Genomic DNA, 20548 nt, shown 5'->3' with positions numbered 1-20548 from the left:
CCATGTTGACCAGGATGGTCTCGATCTCTTGACCTCGTGATCCACCCACCTCGGCCTCCCAAAGTGCTGGGATTACAGGCTTGAGCCACCGCGCTCGGCCAATCCAGAGAGTTTCTTATTGCTGTTCTTTTGTGGGGGTGGGACCAGCCGAGCCTGATCGCTGGCTCCCTGCCTCAGAGCCTTTTTTTTTTTTTTTATGTTGGTGTTCCAGTCGCCTATCGAAGAGGCACCAGGGTCTCTGTGTTTTCCCCTGCGGCAAGTCACTGCACTGACTTAAACAGCGGCACTGAGATTCGTGGCGCTTTTTTTGCCCTAGAATCTACTGTCCTGGTTCCCTGCTCAGTCCTCTTTTTAAACAGATGAATGGGTGACTTCAGGCACCCGGGCTGGTGTGTTTTGTACGGAGAACCGCTGCTCCGGGGCGCCGAGAAAGCAGCCGCACAGGGCAAAGAAGCGGCGCCGGCCGGCACAGCTGCACTGGCCAAAACAGCACTGGCGACCCGTGGAGCTCCTCCGCCTGGGAATTTCCTAGTCTGTGGGCAATAAAAATGCAGCGTCCACTCACCCTCTGCACTTTCACTGGGAGCTGCAATCCTGAGCTGTTCCTAAATGGCCATCTTGGATCAATCTCCCTACAATTCTTAATATCAGTGTTGCTTTCTACTGTTTCTACATGATCTAGCAATAATGACAGGTAATTGTATACCTACAAATGTTGATTGAAAGAATGGGTTAAAAACTGGATGAGACTTTTTGCCTTGTTTGATCTAATTATTCACTGCTTGGTATTTATACATAATAAATTCTAGAAATTCTTCTATGCATTCATGAAAAAAAATTACAATATCAATAATTTTTTGAATAAACCAATTATTATAGGAAGACAAGATATAGCTGATAACACCTCTACTTTTGTTTACCAATATTGACTTTATTCAAATATATATGATAGCAAATTGTTTCACTAACTATAAAATTATACATAGTACACATTTATAAATATATATATGTTTTAATATTCTATATAATATGCACATATTCATATACATCACATATATGTCTGTATAAAATAAAGATGAACAAATATGTACACTTCAAAAGTCACTTTGCTACACATGAATGTTCAAGTATGTGAAAACTCTATAGTACTTTTTAGCACTTGAACTTGGTGTAGTTGTAGGAAGAGCACTGAAATGAATAAATGAGCATACTCGGGTCCTAGTTCTGGATTTTATCTGAATTGGCTTTGGGATATTAAGAAAATCACCTTGTTAGGAATCAGTTTTCTCACTGGTGATTTAGGGGACTGAGCTGCTAGGTCTGCCAGGTCCCTTTAGGTTCATAGTCTCATGATCTCTGTTGAATCGGACTAACATATTTCTGAGTGGCATTTTCAAACCCAGAAGAATTTGAGGAAATGACAAGTGAAATGGTCAGGGGTAAAATTTTGCATGAGTATTACAACAGGGTTGGAAAAATACCATAAATTAATATGGCTATAATGTTACAAGCCGAGAACTTGGTGTTATTGTTAGTATGTACTGTAACTTAATTATTTAAGCAAATTATTCAAACCTATTTAAAATAGCATTAGAACTTAACTTTCTTAAATATGCAAGACACAGTTTAGGTTTTCTGGATTTTCTTGTCATTTTATTTTTTAATTAAATATTTTCTATTGATAAAATAGATGAAAATGTGAATGAATGTTCAGTAGTTGGTTGTACTTAATTCCCATATGATTTTCAACAACTTAAAATATTGAATATTAAAATGATGTGACAAAAAATCAAATAAAAATTAGTTTAAAAGGGAATTAAGTGTTACTAGATGTCTCAAGTAAGAGCTATTGAAGTTGAACACAGAAGCAAACTGAATTTTTTTTTTTTTTTTAGCAAAAATGGCCAGACCAAAATCCTATCACTTTATGTTTATATGACTATCATTTCCTTGACCAAACTTAAAAAACAAAAACAAACAAAAACAAAAATTCCAAGAACATATTTGAACCTGACACTTATTTTAGGCATTTTTTTTTTATTTTTAAAGGATTCAGAATCCCTTCATAATTTTTAGTCCTTCAAGCTCATTGGAGATATAAAAATTTTAATCCAGATAAATTTAGTGAGAATTTCTGCAGTACATCTGCTAATAATTCATTAAAAAAAAATACCTTATCACTGACCTCAAAGTTTTCACATGACATTCTTCCCTGATACTTATGAATGTAACAAAATTTAGAGAGAAATTAAGATTGTGACCACTATTCAGAATGTCTTAGGTCTTTTCTCAAGAACTATTTCAGTGACAGGTTTAATATGTTTCTTAGTAGAAAGTACATTGCTTGGGATTATGTCCAGGATTTTGACAGCTGTATATATCATGTAAAGGTTGAAAGGTAGGAGATAGCTTCCAGAAATAATGAGTACCTCGATATCCGATAGTCATCTTAAAACGATTTAGTTAGAGAGAGTTGGGAGGTAGCCAGGAACTGAAATTGAAGATGCAAAAATTAATGGAATAAGATAAGGGTTGTAAATCATAAAAATTTGCATGTCATTGATCTTACGTAGCAAGAAGATTGAATGATGATTGACAAGACATAGGTATTAATTTGGGGGAGATAGAGATATGAAAATAATAGGATATGATTAGCAAATTAAATGTGTATAATTGAAATATTAAAACAGACTTAAAGCAAAGAAGGAGGAGCCAAAAATGTCATCTTCATGTAGTTTGTTGGGTTATAACATCCATGTGAATAGTCACCATAGACAATTATTTTCACACTTGTGTTTTTTGAATAAAGAATGTATTATTTTTTAAGTCTCAAAACATAGTAGATCTTTTCACCATCAGTCTGAGACATTTGTATATGTTTATTAGATAAAGTCACAGCTCTATGATATCACTTTTATGATTATCATATTTACTGATTGCTGGATAAATTTTCTGTTATCCCTTATGAGGCCATGAGGCCAAATTCACCAATACAAAACGGTGATGTTTTTCAAGTTACATAAATCCCATATATTATGTACATATTCTATATAACAGAGTTTATTCCAGTTATCAAATTAATAGAAAATGCTATACTTTGTGCCTCATGTATCGATTACATGCTGCTGTTTGTGTGCTGTCCCTTCTCAGTATTAAACAGGCTCAGTCTCTATATATTTTTCTTTCTTGCTGAGAAGAATGTAGGGGAAGTTAAATAAATGGGAGAAAAATGCTGTGTATTGGGTCACTTCTCCAACTTGGTGTTTATTGTTTCACTCTCCTTGAAATGATAGATTCGTGATCTTTAATAAATGACTACAAAGGTTGTTTTAGTTTCCTGTGCTTCCAAAGCACATAAAGTTGTGCTTAATGGATGGCATGATCAGTGAATCAAAGAATGTGTTTCTACACTTTCCACAATACTGATCTATTTGCTTTTGTTTTAAGTTATAGCAACAGATTGTGACAATAGCTTTTTTTTACGTTGAGACACAAACAGTGCAGGTAAAATGATGATCTTATCACAAGCTGTATCTGTTCTGATTTTTTCCTGTGTGACTCTGAAAATTTCCTACATTTCAGTCTAGGAGAGATGATTCCGTAATCAAAACAAAGCAAAAGGAAGATTAAAAGTTGAGCGATAAGTATGTAATACTTATGCATCCAAACACAGTAGGATTTCTAATTATACTGCAAGACATGGAACAAAATCTAATGAACATATTTTAAATAATAGATGTTGGAAAGAACTCAAAGACCCCAAATAGCCAAAACAATGCTGAGGAAAAAGGACAAACCTTGAGGTATCACACTACCAGACTTTATAGTGTTATAACATACCATAATACTATATTGACAAGATAGTATTATAGTATTTTATAATTCTATAAAGCTGTAGAAACCAAAACAGTGTGATACTGGCATAAAAACAGATACACAGACCAATGGACAGATTGGGGAACCCGGAAACTAGATCACATAGATTTTTTTTTTTTTGAGAAAGGTGTCAAGGATTTTCTTTAATAACTGCTGCTGAGAAAACTGGATATTCATTTACAGAAGCATGAAACTAGATGCCCCACCTCTCAATCTATACAAAAATCAACTCACAATGAATCAAAGACTAAATGTGAGACCCCAAAGGATCAAACTACTAGAAGAAAACATACAGGAGGTGTTCAAGACATTGGTCTGGGAAAAGATTTTATGAATAAGACCTCAAAAATAGGCAACAAAAATAAGCCAGTGGAATTACATCAAATTATTTATTTTGCTGTACAGAATCATTTTAATACACAGAGTGAAAACACAAAGTATAGAATGGAAGAAAATATCTTGGCATGAGACTAATATTCAGAATATGTAAGGAATTGAAGTACCTCAACAGCAAAAAAGAACCAATCTGATTTAAAAATGGGCCAGTAAGCAGAACAGACATTTCTCAAAAGAAGACATATAAATGACTAACAAATATATGAAAAAAAGTTCAACATCACTAATAATCAGGAGAAAGCAAATCAAAGCCATAATGATGTGCTATCTCACTCCTGTCACGATGGCTGTTCTCAAAAATACAAAACACAGTGGTGGGGAGGATGCAGAGAATAGGGAACTTTTACACTCTGTTGGTAGGAATGTAAATTAGTCCAGTCACTATGGAGAAAAGTATGGAGTTTCCTCAAACTACAAATAAAACTACCATATGATGCAGCAATCCCACAAGTGGGAAAATCGTTATATGGAAGAGACATCTGTATCCTCATGTCTGTTGCAGCACTATCCACAATAGCCAAGAGATGGAATCAACCTAGGTGTCCAACAACAGATGAATGAATAAAAACTGCAGTACACATACACCATGGAATTATATTCAGCCATTTAAAAAAAATGAAATTCTGTCATTGGCAGTAACATGAAAAAAACTGGAGGACATTGTTAAGTGAAACAAACCAGGAGTATAAAATTAAACGTCACATGTTCTTATGTGGAAGCTAAAAATAAGTGGACTTCATAGGAATGAGAACAGATGACACTGGAGGCTGGGAAGGATAAAGAGAAGGGAAGGATAAGGAGAGATTTGTTAAAGGATATGCAATAACAGCTAAATAGGAGGAGTAAGTGCCAGTGTGTATATTATACTACAGGATGACTATAGTTAGCAATAATATATTGTTTCAAATAGCTAGGAGGATCTTGAACATTCCCAACACAAATTGTAAATGAGATGTCAGATGTGCTAATTTCTGAAATCAAACCACTGGGTATGTGTGTGCGTGTGTGTGTGTGTGTGCGTGTGTGTGTGTGTATACATATATATTCACCAACCATCACTATGTAACCCCCAAAATATATACATGATGCTATTGAAAACCTGAAATGTGGCTAGTCTGCAATGAGACGAGATGTAATTGTAAAAATCATACTGGATTTTAAAGACTTACTATGGAAAAATAAATATTTAAAATATCCCAGTAATAACTTTTCTATGACTACATACTGAAACAATTTTTTGGATATGTTGGGTTAAATAAAATGTCTTGCTAAAACTTCTAAAATGAATAATCTACTCTGATCACCTTAAATCATGTGTATACACACAGGTGATATGCACACCAAAAGTGCTTACAAAGGAATGAAATTAAAGTGAAGCAGAGCTGCATTCTTTCAGGACTCAACAACTACAAAAGGCCCATGCAGTTATATCTAAAATAAAAGACCCCTTGCAAAAGCAAATGGCTATTGCATCTATGAAATAGAACTGCCATGGCAATTTCCCCCCAGGCTTAGCCACCATTACTCCCAATGGAAAACTTCTGGGAGAAAATATTGGCTAAAGAAAGCAAAGCATAATAAACTCTGTAGGTCTATATTCTTTCCTTGGTTTCAGTTTAAGGTCTTTACTGAGAAAGCCTATTTGTGGCCTCTGTAAACATAATTTCAGTTCTGCTGCTACTTTCATCAGGTGTGGAAATCCAGATGATTGTCCCTCAAATTAAGGAAGTGATAACAATACAGAAAGCAAAAAGAGGCAAATCTATTTCTTTTTTTGTTCTTTTGTTCACATCTGAGAAACTCATACCTATTTGCTAAACTTTGTTATATAAGGAAGACTAGAACAGGAAGTATATTGTTCTCCTGTGAGTAATAAGGGGGAAAGAAAGGTAATTTTTCTTTCATCTGGCCAATTTTCAATAATTTCACTTTTGATCCTGATTCTAATATTATCCCCACTACAGTATACTATTTCTATTCATCTGAGTGTTTGAATACAGAAACATTTAAACTCTGCAGTGTCACAGAGCTATAAAAAAGAAATAGATGTCACCAACAAAGAGGGTTTGAGTCACTTGGAAATTATGTGATATCACTGTTATTTATTTTGTAGAAAAAAATCTCAAGGAGTTTTATAGCAGGTTCTTTAAGACTTTCTTAAGCTCCATACCATTTGCTAGAACTATGAGTTGTTAAATAATTGGACTTTTCATTATGTTCTTTACCTTAAGTGTGGGAGAAAGCAAAAACAAAAAACTTTCAACCATCCGGATGGCCAGATGTGCCCAGAAGACAGAAGAGACATGATTCAGGCTTTCTTTTTTAAAATTTGAGTGTTTTTGCTGCATGCCAAATATGTATTTCTGCATTTAGAGAAGAATGTTCCCAAGCATAAGGAGTGGAGTAGAGTTCTATTCATAGCTCATCAACTCAGATATAGAATTCTCCTGTAGTCAAATTATATATTTTAAATGTCGATAGAATATCTTGACAATTTTTATATAAAATACAATATTTTCTTTAGTTGCTTATAGCTGGTGGATATATTAGACCTTTCTCAAATGTATAGTTCGTAGAAATTTTCTTCCATTCTCTAGGTTGTCTATTGACTCTGTTAATTGTTTCTTTTGCAGTGCAGAAGCTCTTTAGTTTAGATATGATTTGTCAATGTTTGCTTTTGTCCCATTGCTTTTGCTGTTTTCTTCAAGAAATCTTTGTGCCTGTGTCCTGAATGGTATTGCTTAGGTTATCTTGCAGGATTTTTATGGATTTGGGTTTTACATGTAAGTCTTTAATCCATTTGATTTAATTTTTATATATGGTATAAGGAAGGGATCCAGTTTCAGTCTTGTGCATAGAGCTAGACACTCTCAGCAACAGTGGCTGAATAGGGAATACTTTCCCCACTGCTTCTTTTTGTCTGGTTTTTCAAAGATCAGATAGTTATAGGTGTGCAGTGTTATTTCTGGTTTCTTTATTCTGTCTACGTGTCTGTTTTCAGACCAGAATCATGGTATTTTGGTTATTGTAGCCCTGTAATATAGTTTGAAGTCGGGTAGCATGATGCCTCTGGCTTTGTTCTTTTTGTCTAGGTTTGCCTTGGCTATTTAGGCTCTTATTTGGTTTTTCAGGTTTTGTGAAGAATCTCAATGTTAGTTTAATAGGAATAGCATTGAATAGCATTTTCACTAACCACTTAAAATTCACTTTTCTAAAGACGACATACATATGGCCAAGAATCATATGTTAAAAAAACCTCAACACTGATCATTAGAGAAATACAAATCGAAGCCACAATGTGATATTATCTCACATCAGTTAGAATGGCTATCATTAGAAAGTCATAAAATAACAGATGCTGGCAAGGTTGTGGAGATGCTGGCAAGGTTGTGGAGAAAAAGGAACGCATATACACTGTTAATTGGAGTATAAATTAGTTCAGCCATTGTGAAAGACTGTGTGGCAATTCCTCAAAGACCTAAGAAAAGAAATACCAATTGCCCCAATAGCAATTGTATTACTGGGTATATAACCAATGGAACATAAATTGTTCTATTATAAATATACATACACTCATGTGTACATTGCAGCACTATTCACAATAGCAAAGAAATGAAATCAATCTACCTGTACATCAATGATAGACTTAAAGAAAATGTGGTACATGTACATGGTGGAATACTATGCAGCCATAAAGAAGAACAAGATTACGTCCTTTGCAGGGACATGGGTGGAGTTGGAGGCCATTATCTCTAGCAAACTAACATAGGAAAAGAAAAGCAAATACCACATGTTCTCACTTATAAATGGAAACTAAATGATGAGAACACATGGACATATAGAGGGGAACAACACACACTGGGGCTTATTGAAGGCTGGAAGGTGGGAGACGGGAGAAATCAGAAAAAAAAAATAACTAATGGGTACTAAGTTTTTTACCTGGGTGATGAAATAATGTGTATAACAAACCCCATGACATAGGTTATCTATATAACAAACCTGCACCTGTACCCTAAACTTAAAAAAAGAAAAAAATATTCATAGTTTGGTAAAGCATGTTTTAGTTTTTTACTTGAAAGTTTATGGGGAATGATTCAAACCACTTCATATTCCAAGTCGTAGTCTGTTTCTTCGTAGAACAGAAAAAGTAATATCTTTCCTTACCCGTTGCTATTCTATGGCTGTGATTGCTATAACAAAACACAAGTTAAACAGAGAAAAGCCTACAAATGTATTTAATATATGTGACATGGGAGCCTCCAGAAGTAAAGATTCAAATAAACAGGGAAAGTGGTGTACATTTTATGCTAAGTCAGATGAGGAAGTGGACAGTTGTGGGAGAAACAGGATTAGACAAAAGGGGATATGATCTAAAAATCTCAGGTGGGAGGGGAGACTTAGCAAGGCCTGTCCGTATTCTTCAGATTCTTCTTGCTATCTCTGTGTTTCATTCCTTTTTCCTAGGTATAGAGCAGGGCCTATGACCTATTTTTAGGGGAAGTTTACTTAGGTTTTAGGGCCTACTTTAGGGGAGAAGTGCAGGGAATTTGGTCTCAATTTGAGGACTTGCTTCTGTTGTTTCTTTAAATGCCACTGTATTTTGTGGTAGGCTGTCCTGAACCCCGTCATCTTTGTGCACATCGCAGATAACATCAATGTTAATGTCTGTGTCAGATAGGTTTCCCATCATGTACAGAAATAGTATTTGAAAGGAAGACAAATGTCAAGCATCAGTCAGGTTAACATGTTACTCATGCTTTCAAATTCTATTGCACAACTTTTGCAATACAGGACTAATGAAATTTTCCCAATAGTTGTTGCCAAACAAAATGTTGATCCAAGTAGGTGGAGATGAGTAGCAGCATTTGCATTTCCAAGGGGCACAGGGAATTTGTTAAATCTATATTCACACATAGGACTCAAGGGAACTTATTTTGAGAGAAATCTGAAGAAGGTGTTTTCACGAAGCACTTAAAATTCAGTGTTTTGATGTATCATACAGTATGTCGTTTTTAGGTCATTTTGGTTTCACTCATGCGCTTTGTTATTGACTCCCTTTGTGTTAGAACCTGATGTTTTTGCTCATCATATTTCTTGTGTGACTTAACTTGGGAATGTTTTAAAACATTTTTATCTGTTGCATGAAAAATACCATCTATTCCCCAGTTTATACAATAATGTTTAACAAGTATAGACATACTATACGAACCTAACGTGTACGCTAGTTATCAAACTTTACTAATACACATCAAAACATGCTATTTCGCCGGGCGCGGTGGCTCACACCTGTAATCCCAGCACTTTGGGAGGCCGAGGCGGGTGGATCACGAGGTCAAGAGATCGAGACCATCCTGGTCAACATGGTGAAACCCCGTCTCTACTAAAAATACAAAAAATTAGCTGGGCATGGTGGTGCGTGCCTGTAGTCCCGGCTACTCAGGAGGCTGAGTCAGGAGAATTGCTTGAACCCAGGAGGCAGAGGTTGCGGTGAGCCAAGATCGCGCCAATGCACTCCAGCCTGGGTAACAAGAGCGAAACTCTGTCTCAAAAAAAAAAAAAAAAAAAAAAAAACATGCTATTTCTACTAATACAGAAACCTGGTAAACAAATCTAAGTCCATTATTTTCAGCTATTGGCATTTCTATTTAAGGCGAAAATGTAATTTCTTCATACTTTTTTCATGTAGCTGTCTGGATAGGCTAGGTTATGCTAATGGGAACAAAGCCAAAACTCTTTTCAGATGCTTAAAAGAGAAGAGGTTATTTCTTGTTCACAGTATCTGTGTGTGTGTATCATGAGTTGGCTGGTGGCTCTTTTGTGGATGGTTTTCCTCACATTGGAGCCGCGGTTGAAAGAGGAGCCACGAACGTTGCTGGCAATCTGGGTAGACAGTCAAAAAATAGAGTGTGGCAAATTGTGCACTCATTAACCTGTTACCTAGAATAAGAAATAGCTGGAATAGTTTTGAACTGTCCATATTACTAGTAAAATCTGCAGACAAAACCCTTTTAACCCTATTTGTGATCTAAATCGTTGTCTCTAATATCAAATACTTAAAATTCTCTGTGGAGTGTGTGGGGTTGGGTGAGAGGAGAGATATCACACATTTGATGATTACCAAGTCAGGATCAAAACTTCCTGCATCTACCACAGAATTCTGAAGACAGTAGGTTCAGAGAACACATCTACCATATGTAGCAAATACTCTATTATTATTTGTGCTTTAGCTCCAAATTTCATGTCTTGAAAAACTGAGTTTGAAATAGTCAAACTCCTTTTTAGCATAACCAAGTAAAATCAGGGTTCCCCATCTCTCTCTTCTCATCTCATTCTTATACCCTTGGTTTGCCAGCATAGGACATATCCCATAATGGAAAGCTCAGGTCCTTCAGGCTGCACTCAGCAGTGCTCTCAAAAAGAAAACAAAGAAGAAGAATCCAAAAGATTAACAAAACAAAACAAAACACAATCATGCTAAAAACAGAGATTCCAAAATAGAGAATAGGCCAATAAACCAGAAATGTGAATGACCAAGAAAACTGGTTGGCCATTTCCATGTATCTTTCTCAAATCAACAAATAAAATCATCATCTAAATTTGTCCAGGATATTTTTATTTATCTTATATATTTTTCACTTGCTTTTTTTGTTGTTGTAGTTGTTGTTGTTGTTATAAAGTTCAGAACTCCATATTTTAAAAATCCTCTGCATTTGGTTTGAGTGTAGCCAGATAGAAGCATAGGAACCTATCTGGCTTGTGTTACCTGCTAACACAAAGGGCACACCTAGCCACCCAGTGGGTCAGAAAGCTGCTAGCTAATACAGTTAACCTAGTGTGACAGGAAACTGAGGGGGAAAAGAAGAGACAGAGGCAAAGAGAGACATCATTGGCATGAAGAAAGACTTGTACATAAATGCCATTTTCCTGGGGAAGGTTAATATTTGACTTTTCCGAATTAATTTTTGTGCTAGTACTCAGATACTTAGTTTATCTCTCTGCTAGTCCATAAACAAATAGTGAATAATTTCTGGATGAATAATACTGGATATTGCAGATTCTCCTTTCCTGCAGTTCTCAATGTAGTCCCTTTGACCTCTATTACAGAAAGTTATTTTTGCTGATAATCTATGGTTTTAAGCCTACTGACAGGCCACTCCATGTGGTATATTCCTGCTAAGTAACTTAATTGAGATCAGATTAGTCTGAGACAATTACCTAGATTAACATATTTATGAAACCAGCCTTGGCATTGCCTGAAACATGAAAGCAATGAGAATGAATCTAGAAAAAAGAAACAAGAACTTCCCCTCCTCACCCTCAAAAAAGGAGTAGTTTAGAATGTCATAATTTTTTTTATAATTTACAGATACTCTTTCATTTTCATGTATTAGCATTAGAATTGTTAAACTTACAGTGCCTAGTGTTATTAAATTATAATTAGTATACTTTAGGCTGTGGGAGGCAATGCAATAGAGAAATCAAAGTTTTAAAAATCAAGTTTTAATAGCAACAGCAGTTCACACAATTAAGCTAGCAATTCAGTGAACTGCATCTTTTACAAATTCCAAGCTTTGCCGCATCATGGGGTGACTTTATAGCCTACTGTTTTCACATCCTTGTTGATATCTTGAATTAGTCAAGCATCTGTTACCCCAATGAAGTCAGATATCTATTTCAATACTTTTGTTTTCAGCATTGCAGTCATGATCTCATTGCTTTTATATATGTTTAGAAATGAAAAACTTGTTTCTAATACTTTCTGTATTTATTTTTTTCACATGCTTGTTAACAAAGGGCAGCTATGAGGGGTTCTTTTTCAAATTGATCTATATAAAGGCACATTCTCTCAATGTTTCCATACTTTGTTGATGTTGTTGCCATGAGAAAACTATTCAAGTCAAAAAGAGGATTTATTCTGAAACTTAATTGAGTAAATTGGCAGGTAGTCATTAACTGTGCTTTGGTAAACCACCGAGTTCTGGATCATTTTACTTCCATCATAATGTGTAGACAAAATAAGAAGGTGTTAACCTAAGGAATTTAGATAATTTTTATTTGAAATATTTTTAAAATACCTTGATATCAAGTATATTAAATATATTAGGCATAGTAAGAAAAACGAAAAAGCATATAACCCATTTTAAATCTCATACTGTTAATAAAATGGCTCTAGTCAACATACTTTTCACTAAGTTGTGATTTTTTTAATAGCATAAAAATGAAGCACAAATATTTTCAGCTAAATACCTTTTCTAAGTTCTAAGCATTAGAGAAAAAGTCTCAAAATATATTCCTTTTTATATTAATTTCAATCACTATTATTGAAATGCTTTAGATTCAAAATGTTAAGCTGACAGAAGAGTGACTGGTATGAAAGGGTAACAGATATCCTTTAAATTTTGTTCACATGTCATATGGTTGTCTGGAAGACAATCATTTAATGCTAACTCTTTTTTTTCTCCCTGTTATAGTTGATACCCTTTCATCCTGGGTGGGCAAAACAGATTACACCTCCCAATAAAAAGAATAAAAACATACAGCTGTAGGTGGTTTGGAGTTCTGAAACTATATGCTATCCAGAAAAATAAACATTGGAATTATATTAAGAATGTATTGATTGCATGAATGGCAAACAACTTTCAAATAACAGCAAATATTATCCATAGTTTATAAATTCTCCAAATAACAAAGGTGCTTCAATCAATCAAAAATAGCTATTTAAAATGGCTTAAAAAACAACGGGTGATGTTTGACACATTTTACCAAGACAACAGACGATTCTAAACATAGCTCATTCTTCATACTTTAGTATCTGTGGATCAGAAAGAATCAATTACTTTATTTTTGTCTCCAAGGATTTATTGAAGGGCTAAGGAGGGCAGAGAACTGGAAAAAGTGACTGTCAGAGCAGTTAAAAAGTTTTTTAATTTATATATCTTAAATCTTATAAAATCATGTCTAGGAAGATATTTTTAATTATAGAGGAAAAAAACAAAGGCTTGCCTGGGAGCACACAGTCCAACACAGGGAGAGATTTTACATGAATACAGGACTTCTGCACTCAGAATCCAGGTGTGTATTTATTCACCCTGAGTTTTCTCAAAAACAAAACTGAAAAGAAGAAAAAAGAATAAGCTAAGGTAAAGGGTGGATATTGTTAAGGAGGCTTTTCTTTCCTTTCAAATTAAGGTGTAGCTAAGTCCAGTTAGTGGGAGGAATGGATGGAAAAACATGTACTGTGTTTAGGATTCAAAATAAATTGGCAGCTCCTTGAGGAAGTAAAAGGAGGATAAAGTAAGAAGAATGCACAGGCTGCAACTGAGGACCCCAGGGATTCATTAAGCGTGGTTCCATCAGTCATACATGGCATGTTCACTCTCTATATTTAATGGGCGTTGGAGGAGGAGCTCTATAATCTTTCCAGTAGTTTTGCTTCTTTCAGGTTCGTTGTGTCAGTTACTTGGATGGTACTTGATTTTTGCATAAGGCGGTCAGGAAGGGCCAAGGGCACCTTTGTGAAAAGCACATTAACAGAGCAAATGTTAAAGAAACCCAGCCATATTTAGTATTTCTCTTGTTCTGCCTGATTGCCTAAGACTTCGCTGGTAAAAACTTTAGAGGAGACAGTTTGAGAAGACATATCAAAAATGTTTTTAATGTCTATTTATGAATTCTAAAATATTATACAAAAAAATTGTACAAGTACACAAAGATGTACAGAGAGATAACTGACATATTCATGCTCACAAAATGTTAAAAATGATGGAAAAATCAAAAAAATAGAAGATGGTTTAAATACATTACTCTGTGTCTACAAAATGAGTTAATATGCAGTAATTGATTGTTATAATTAAGAAATATATGACAATATATTGCTAACAGAAAAAGCAGATTTTAGACATTATGTTCTGGTTTAAAATTATCTCATACATGTTTACATAGGTTGAGAGATACAAAGTTTCAAACATAGATATGAATGTTTAAGTTCTGTGTTGCAGATCATAGAATATTTTGATACTTCCTTTTACTTGAATTTTCTAAGTTTTCTTCAATGCATATTGACCATTTTTCTAAGTGTAAAAATGCTAAACAGTAAATATATGAAGAAAGCCTTCCCATTACCAAATTTGAGTAGCAATACCAAATTTGACATATAAAACTCAATATTGAGATATTTATAAGAAAGAGTGCCTTGCAATTCATTAATCAAAAGGGCATCTGCAGAACCCAGTGACTTTTTCAAGGAATCTGGATGCCGAGTTTTGAAAAAACTCCCTTTTCTGAAACAAATCTTTTCAAAATAACACTTCGTATCATAATCCTTTTGGTTTGTGTGCTTTCACTAAGTCTACATGACCTAAGTCATGTGTAAAATAAGAATATTTAATAAGCTTGGATGATTATTCTTAATGCTGACAATATTTCTGAATACAAAATCTTATCATCCAAACATTATTCCCAGCAAACTGTAACTGAGAGTTTGTATGATTATTTTTTACTCATTTTGATGGTTTTGCAAAAGAAATACACATATTTTCATCTATTGCAGGTCAAATAGTTCCAGAAATCCTTGTGAACATTACAACATAGGTAAGATAAATCTTATAAGCCTTAAAGTATTCTGGGATACCTGTTATTTGTATGTTAGCTCCTCCTTTTTGACATGAGTTATGATAGGACAAGGTTCATATCCTTAGCACTTCTGACATTGTATCTGGTGCTCCATTGTTTGGCTTGCTCAGTACCTGAATTAGCCCATGGACTCTCATTTTGTGGTGTCTACCCTGTGGGTAATCTTGCTGTCCTCTTTTTGATACTTCTTTGGTACAGCGTATTCTATTTTGTGTGTTGAATGCTGAATTTTTAAAAATGTTCCAAAAATTTTACAGTCTACGGTGTTCTGCCTTGTAAATACTATGATATTTAATATGAATGCAAAGTGGAAAAAGCATGTTCTTATTTATCAAAGTAAGTTAACAATATAGCATTTAAGTTTCTTCTTTGGTGATGCTTGGCCAATTTGCTTAATGTTTTAAGCGTGGGGAAAAAAAAATGACCGAAAAGTTCTGTCTAAAGAATTGCGAAATTTGGACTTGATGATGTAATTTAAAATAGAGGAAGTCAGTTTATTCACGTAGATTTATTGGCATCTCCTACCGTATACTGACTGCAGGTATTGGGCCAAAGGTGATTTTTACCCAAAGATGGAAAAAGACCTCTTACTTGCTGACTTATAAATTGTTGTATCTCTGAGAGAAAGAACCAATAAAATAGGATGAAAAAGGATTTGTGGAACGTAGAGCTAAACATATTTAGATGTGGTTTCTATTTCAGTTATTTCTCAGCATGTCTCTTTGAGCAGATTACTCATCCTCTTTGACTTTTGTCTCCCGTTATAGCAAATGCAGAAAATAATGTGAAACTTAGAGCGTTGTAGAAATTAAATATGCGTTTTTATATAAGGAAACAAATATAATTCCCGGCATTTGGCAGTGCCTTTTTCTCTAAATACCTAAAATGCTATGGGTGAAAATGCTTGTTGAAAATAAATTTTGCAGAAATTGCCAGTGTCATATCTTGTTGTATTTAGCAAGGAATGTACAACATTTTGCTTGTCGGGTGTTATTTTAAATGTCTGTGGAAACTTAGTGTGCTCATTCACAGTGTTCCTGGCTACTTCTATTCCTGCCTCTCAGCTCTGTTGCTTCCATGGCCTGTCCTTAGGTCCAAGTCTTTTGAACTTTTTAAGTCTGATTCTTCCTATCTACAATATGGGAATAATACTCATTGGAGATTATGAAATTTAAGTGAGATTATCTACATCTGTGGCTTTCAAAAGTATAAAATACTATGCAATTATGCTGGCATGTTGTTGCTATTATTACATGTAGATGCTTAAATCACTAAAAAGACTGATCAGAATTGAGAATATTAGCATGTGTCCAACTGTACAATTTGCAAATTCAAGACTCAATGAAAGTAGTAGATTGGACTGTCAAAATGCCATGCTTGTGAATAATTGAGCAAATCAGCTTGGTGCAGTCTTACTCTTCACATAATTTAGGACTAAGGAGCACTGAGGGCCACTGGCCAAGCAGTTGTATGCTGATGCCAATTCATGCTGGTGCCAGTCTTTACTGACTCTTGATAGCTGACTGTGCCCATCTCTTTCCAACTCCAAACTCAGTGACCTCACACTGGTAGCTTAAAATTGGCAAGAATCAGAGTACTTCACCAAGGAAATCGAGGCACTACAAATTAGGACTTGTTTTGTTTTGAGACACAGCTGTCAAACATTTACCAGCATGCCACTGGACACAGCCATCGCTATGCCCATTAAGAGCATATCATACTTAATAAAATTCCACTGGATGTATTTATACACAGTAAGAATGTTTGAAAAAAGTAACCTTTTCTCTGATGTTGAAAGGATGTGTTATTTCTGACAAGGTAAATTCTTTTTACATTATATTATGAAATAGAGAATACAGCCAAACAGAGCAGTGATAGCCAGTAGTAGAAAGATTTCTTGCTTTCAAACTAAGATTTTTGAGACAGCTAATTGTCAGGTGAAAGCATTAAGGAGTGACTATTAACAACAGTAGCTGGTGTTTGCTACTCACATTTTATTTATTTGACAGTCTTTTTTGTTTTTTGTATCTAGCAATTTCTTTAGATTCGGAAGAATAGTCTGCCTGTTGACTCAATGAAAGTGCAATTTGTTTCTAATTCATCAGGGCTTCTGAATTTTTGTTCGAATTTATAATGAGAATATGGTACCTTTGAAAGAAATATAGAAGCTGAATTTATATATGCATTTTTATTATATTCCAGTGTACTGTCACCATACGACTTCATTTCATGATTAACAAACTTCTTAAGAACACCAAGAGCACTTAATAGAGGTTCTTTCACAATTTATGCAACTTAATTTGAGATTATTTTAAAACAGTTATGTCTACTTAATAATGGCAAAATAGTATCACTTTAATAGGAATGAACACAAGACTTTCCTTTGTGTTAAGTTACTCCTTAGTCTTAAGTCGGACACCTTAGAAATACAGGTTCCAGGGCCATAAATGGCAATTTAGTAACCAAAGTGGTTGTTAGGTACATTAGATATTTAATGGAGTGGATTTAAAATTAACATTCACTCAGAAACTATATGTACTGATTGACTGTTACATGCAGAGTTCTACATGGATGCCCTCTATTTGGGAGTCCACAGTATATGCTTTGCAAATATTTGAAGGAAGGAAGGAAGAAAGGGTCCTGAAGAATATGCAAAAATGTAACACTCAAAGAGTTTGCTCTAAAAAGCATGAAAGTCTAAAGAATTGTAGTCAAGGTTCTTCAGAGAAATAGGATAGGGTGTGTATATGTGTACGTATTCATATACCCAGATTTATTTTGGGAATTGGCTCATGTAATTGTAGAGGCTCACTAGTGTAACATCTGCAACGTAGGCTGGAGACCCAGGAAAAAGTTGCAAAAGCAGTCTGCTGGCAGAATTTCACTTCCTTCTGGTGAATTCAGTCTTTTAACCATTAATACCTTTAAGTGATTAGATGAGGCCCATTCACATTACGGAGGAAAATCTGCTTTACTCTGTCTGCTGATTTAAATGTTAATCTCACATAAAAATACCTTCATGGGGCCAGGTGAGGTAGCTCGCGCCTGTCATCCCAGCACTTTGGGAGGCCGAGGCGAGCGGATCACGAGGTCAGGAGCTCGAAACCGTCCTGGCTAACACAGTGAAAACCTATCTCTACTAAAAATTAGCTGGGCATGGTGGCACATGCCTATTGTTCCAGCTACTCAGGAGGCTGAGGCAGGAGAATCGCATGAACTTGGAAGGTGGAAGTTGCAGTGAGCCGAGATTGTGCCACTACACTCCAGCCTGGGTGACAAAGGAGGGAGACTGTCTCAAAAAAAAAAAAAAAAAAAAAAAAAAGAAGTCAAGTAACTTCATGGAAACATCTAGCATATTGTTACTCCAAATATCTAGGTATTGTAACCTAGTTGAAAAATAGAATTAATCACCCCAGGAGGTAAGACTGTGATGCACAAAGAGTTAAAGCACATATTAAATAATGGACTAAAATTGTGATTACAATGTAATACTAAAGGCTATTATACAGAGAAACATAGTCTGAATTGGACCTTGGGACACAGGTGGGATTCTAACATAAAAGCTAAGTATATACCACGAGTAATAGAGTGTTAGCAATGTGAAACCGTTTTCAAATTACTACACTGATAGATCACCTAATCTGGGCTAGGTACTACCCAGGACTTCAAAAAGAGTATCATCTGATTAAATCAGAGCGTCAGTGGTATGTTTCAGAAAGGATCTATGAGTTATAAAATATGATTAAGATGAAACATTAACCATGGACTGAAAGATCAGATTCACTATCTTATTAAGCTTCCTGCAAAATAGATTGGGTGCTTATTATTTCATTTAATAGAGGAGAGCTCATTGTGTGATAGATCTGCATCTACTAGCAATATGAACAGTTAACAGTAACTTCCTTTATAGCAGGAGACTCCCTTAACTCATCTATAACCTAGGAATGCTTGCTTCATGGCTATTATAAAGCTAAATTTTAAATCATGTTATTTTATGCATAATATTGAATGAGGGTATATTACATTCCAGGCATTATGCTATTTGCTAAACATAAAAGAACAAACAGAATCATACATTCATGGAGCTTATATTTAGGTCATTCCTTTATTTAAAATATTATATATGTGTGCTGTAACAGTAGAGGGCCTATTATAGAAAATTAATAGCAGACACCTATGATTAATGCAAATTGTCTTAATATTTTCCTCACTCTGTATGCAGAGACCCATAATATGTTTATGTATACTTAAAAGTGCAATCTGAAATTCTTCCATCCTTGACCTCCTTTAGGTGTTACAGTTTTAAAGTTACTTTTCAAAGTACAAAAATATTTTAAAGCTAAATAGTCCTATCACAGAACCAAACCTGATGAAAAATCGCAGGGCTTGACATTGATTTAATATCCAGTCTTGCCCTTGGGTGTGTGAATCACAATGCAGCGTGTTTTAGAAAAACATGTAGTACGTTTATGAGTCAGACTTTGGAGAGAGGTTGTCTTAGACAAACAAATGTGATTCATCTATGCAAAATTTAGAAAGGACTGCACAGAGAACGTGTCCTAAAGACTTCACATTCAGACAGGTTGTATTCCCTTGGAACATGGCATGTGGGAAACTTCAACCCAGCAGTATGTGAACAGTATACTACTCCTTTTCAGATAGAGCTGTAATGGTTTGACTGCACAGGGACGCAGAACACTGAAGAAAGTGTTGACCTTAAATATTTGTGGATAAACCTGAGTTTTCTTTGACATTTATCGTGGGGTCTCTGTGACTATAATATAATCAGGTCAGAATTTAACACACATTCTGCTGGCATATGTCAAGCCTATCCCTATTAAGACCATAACTACCAATTAATTATATTATGTAGCTGAGAAAGTAATGATCTGATTAGTTACTTAAACTACACCATCTTTTGTACCCAAAGCTTGGAGGCCAAGACAGGTGGATTTCCTGAGGTCACGAGTTCAAGACCAGCCTGGCCAACATAGTGAAACCCTGTCTCTACTAAAAATACAAAAATTAGCCACATGTGGTGGCAGCTGCCTATAATCCCAGCTAGTCGGGAGGCTGAGGGCAGGAGAATTGTTTGAATCCAGGAGGTAGAGATCGTGCCACTGCACTCCAGCCCAAGTGACAGAGTGAAAAAAAGGGTTTTTTCTCCTGGATATATTTTTATTGTGCATGGCTGTTGCCACAATCTACCTGTAGCTACTTAGATTTAAGGGCTTAAGTCATGACTTTAACCCTCAGAAGCTCTGAAATTTCTGCGAAGTTGTTGAATGTACTGGTATCATAGATAATGGAAGTAATTATCCCAGGGTTGCTGGGAAAATTATATATGAGATTTTAAAATTGTGTCTGGTACAAAGTAACTGCTCACAAAATAGTAGATAATAATTTATTGGTTTGGGGGTGTTGGAGTAGGACAGTAATATTGAGATGCTAGACGTCAGATTTAGATAAATTTGTACAGTTCTTATAGGCAAAGTACACAAGTTTGAGGATTTCAGGTGATGCTAAACAAAAAACCTTTTCATGCTTGGTTTATTTTGGGTAGCTATGGTAAGGATGCATATTGTTCAAAAATCTTGACATTTCATTGTAGTTAAGTAGAATCCATATTACTGAGAATGTTCAT

General features: G+C 35.1%; 1 long non-coding RNA gene across 2 annotated transcripts in view; it reads left to right on the top strand.

Annotated features, from left to right (window-relative positions):
• The window catches only part of LOC116563153, a 99236-nt gene extending 81185 nt beyond the window's left edge, over positions 1 to 18051 (top strand). For both annotated transcript variants that reach the window (XR_004274249.1, XR_004274248.1), the window contains exons 2-3: positions 14822 to 14862; positions 15997 to 18051. This is a non-coding gene — a long non-coding RNA (uncharacterized LOC116563153). The remainder of the gene's footprint in view (positions 1 to 14821; positions 14863 to 15996) is intronic.
• Positions 18052 to 20548: the final 2497 nt, after the last annotated feature.

This window comes from Sapajus apella, unplaced genomic scaffold (genome assembly GCF_009761245.1).
Source record: "Sapajus apella isolate SASKATOON/1434 unplaced genomic scaffold, GSC_monkey_1.0 scaffold34, whole genome shotgun sequence".
NCBI classification, from domain to species: Eukaryota; Metazoa; Chordata; class Mammalia; order Primates; family Cebidae; genus Sapajus; species Sapajus apella.
Note: the sequence above shows the minus strand (reverse complement) of the source record. Positions and strands in the feature narration are given on the sequence as shown.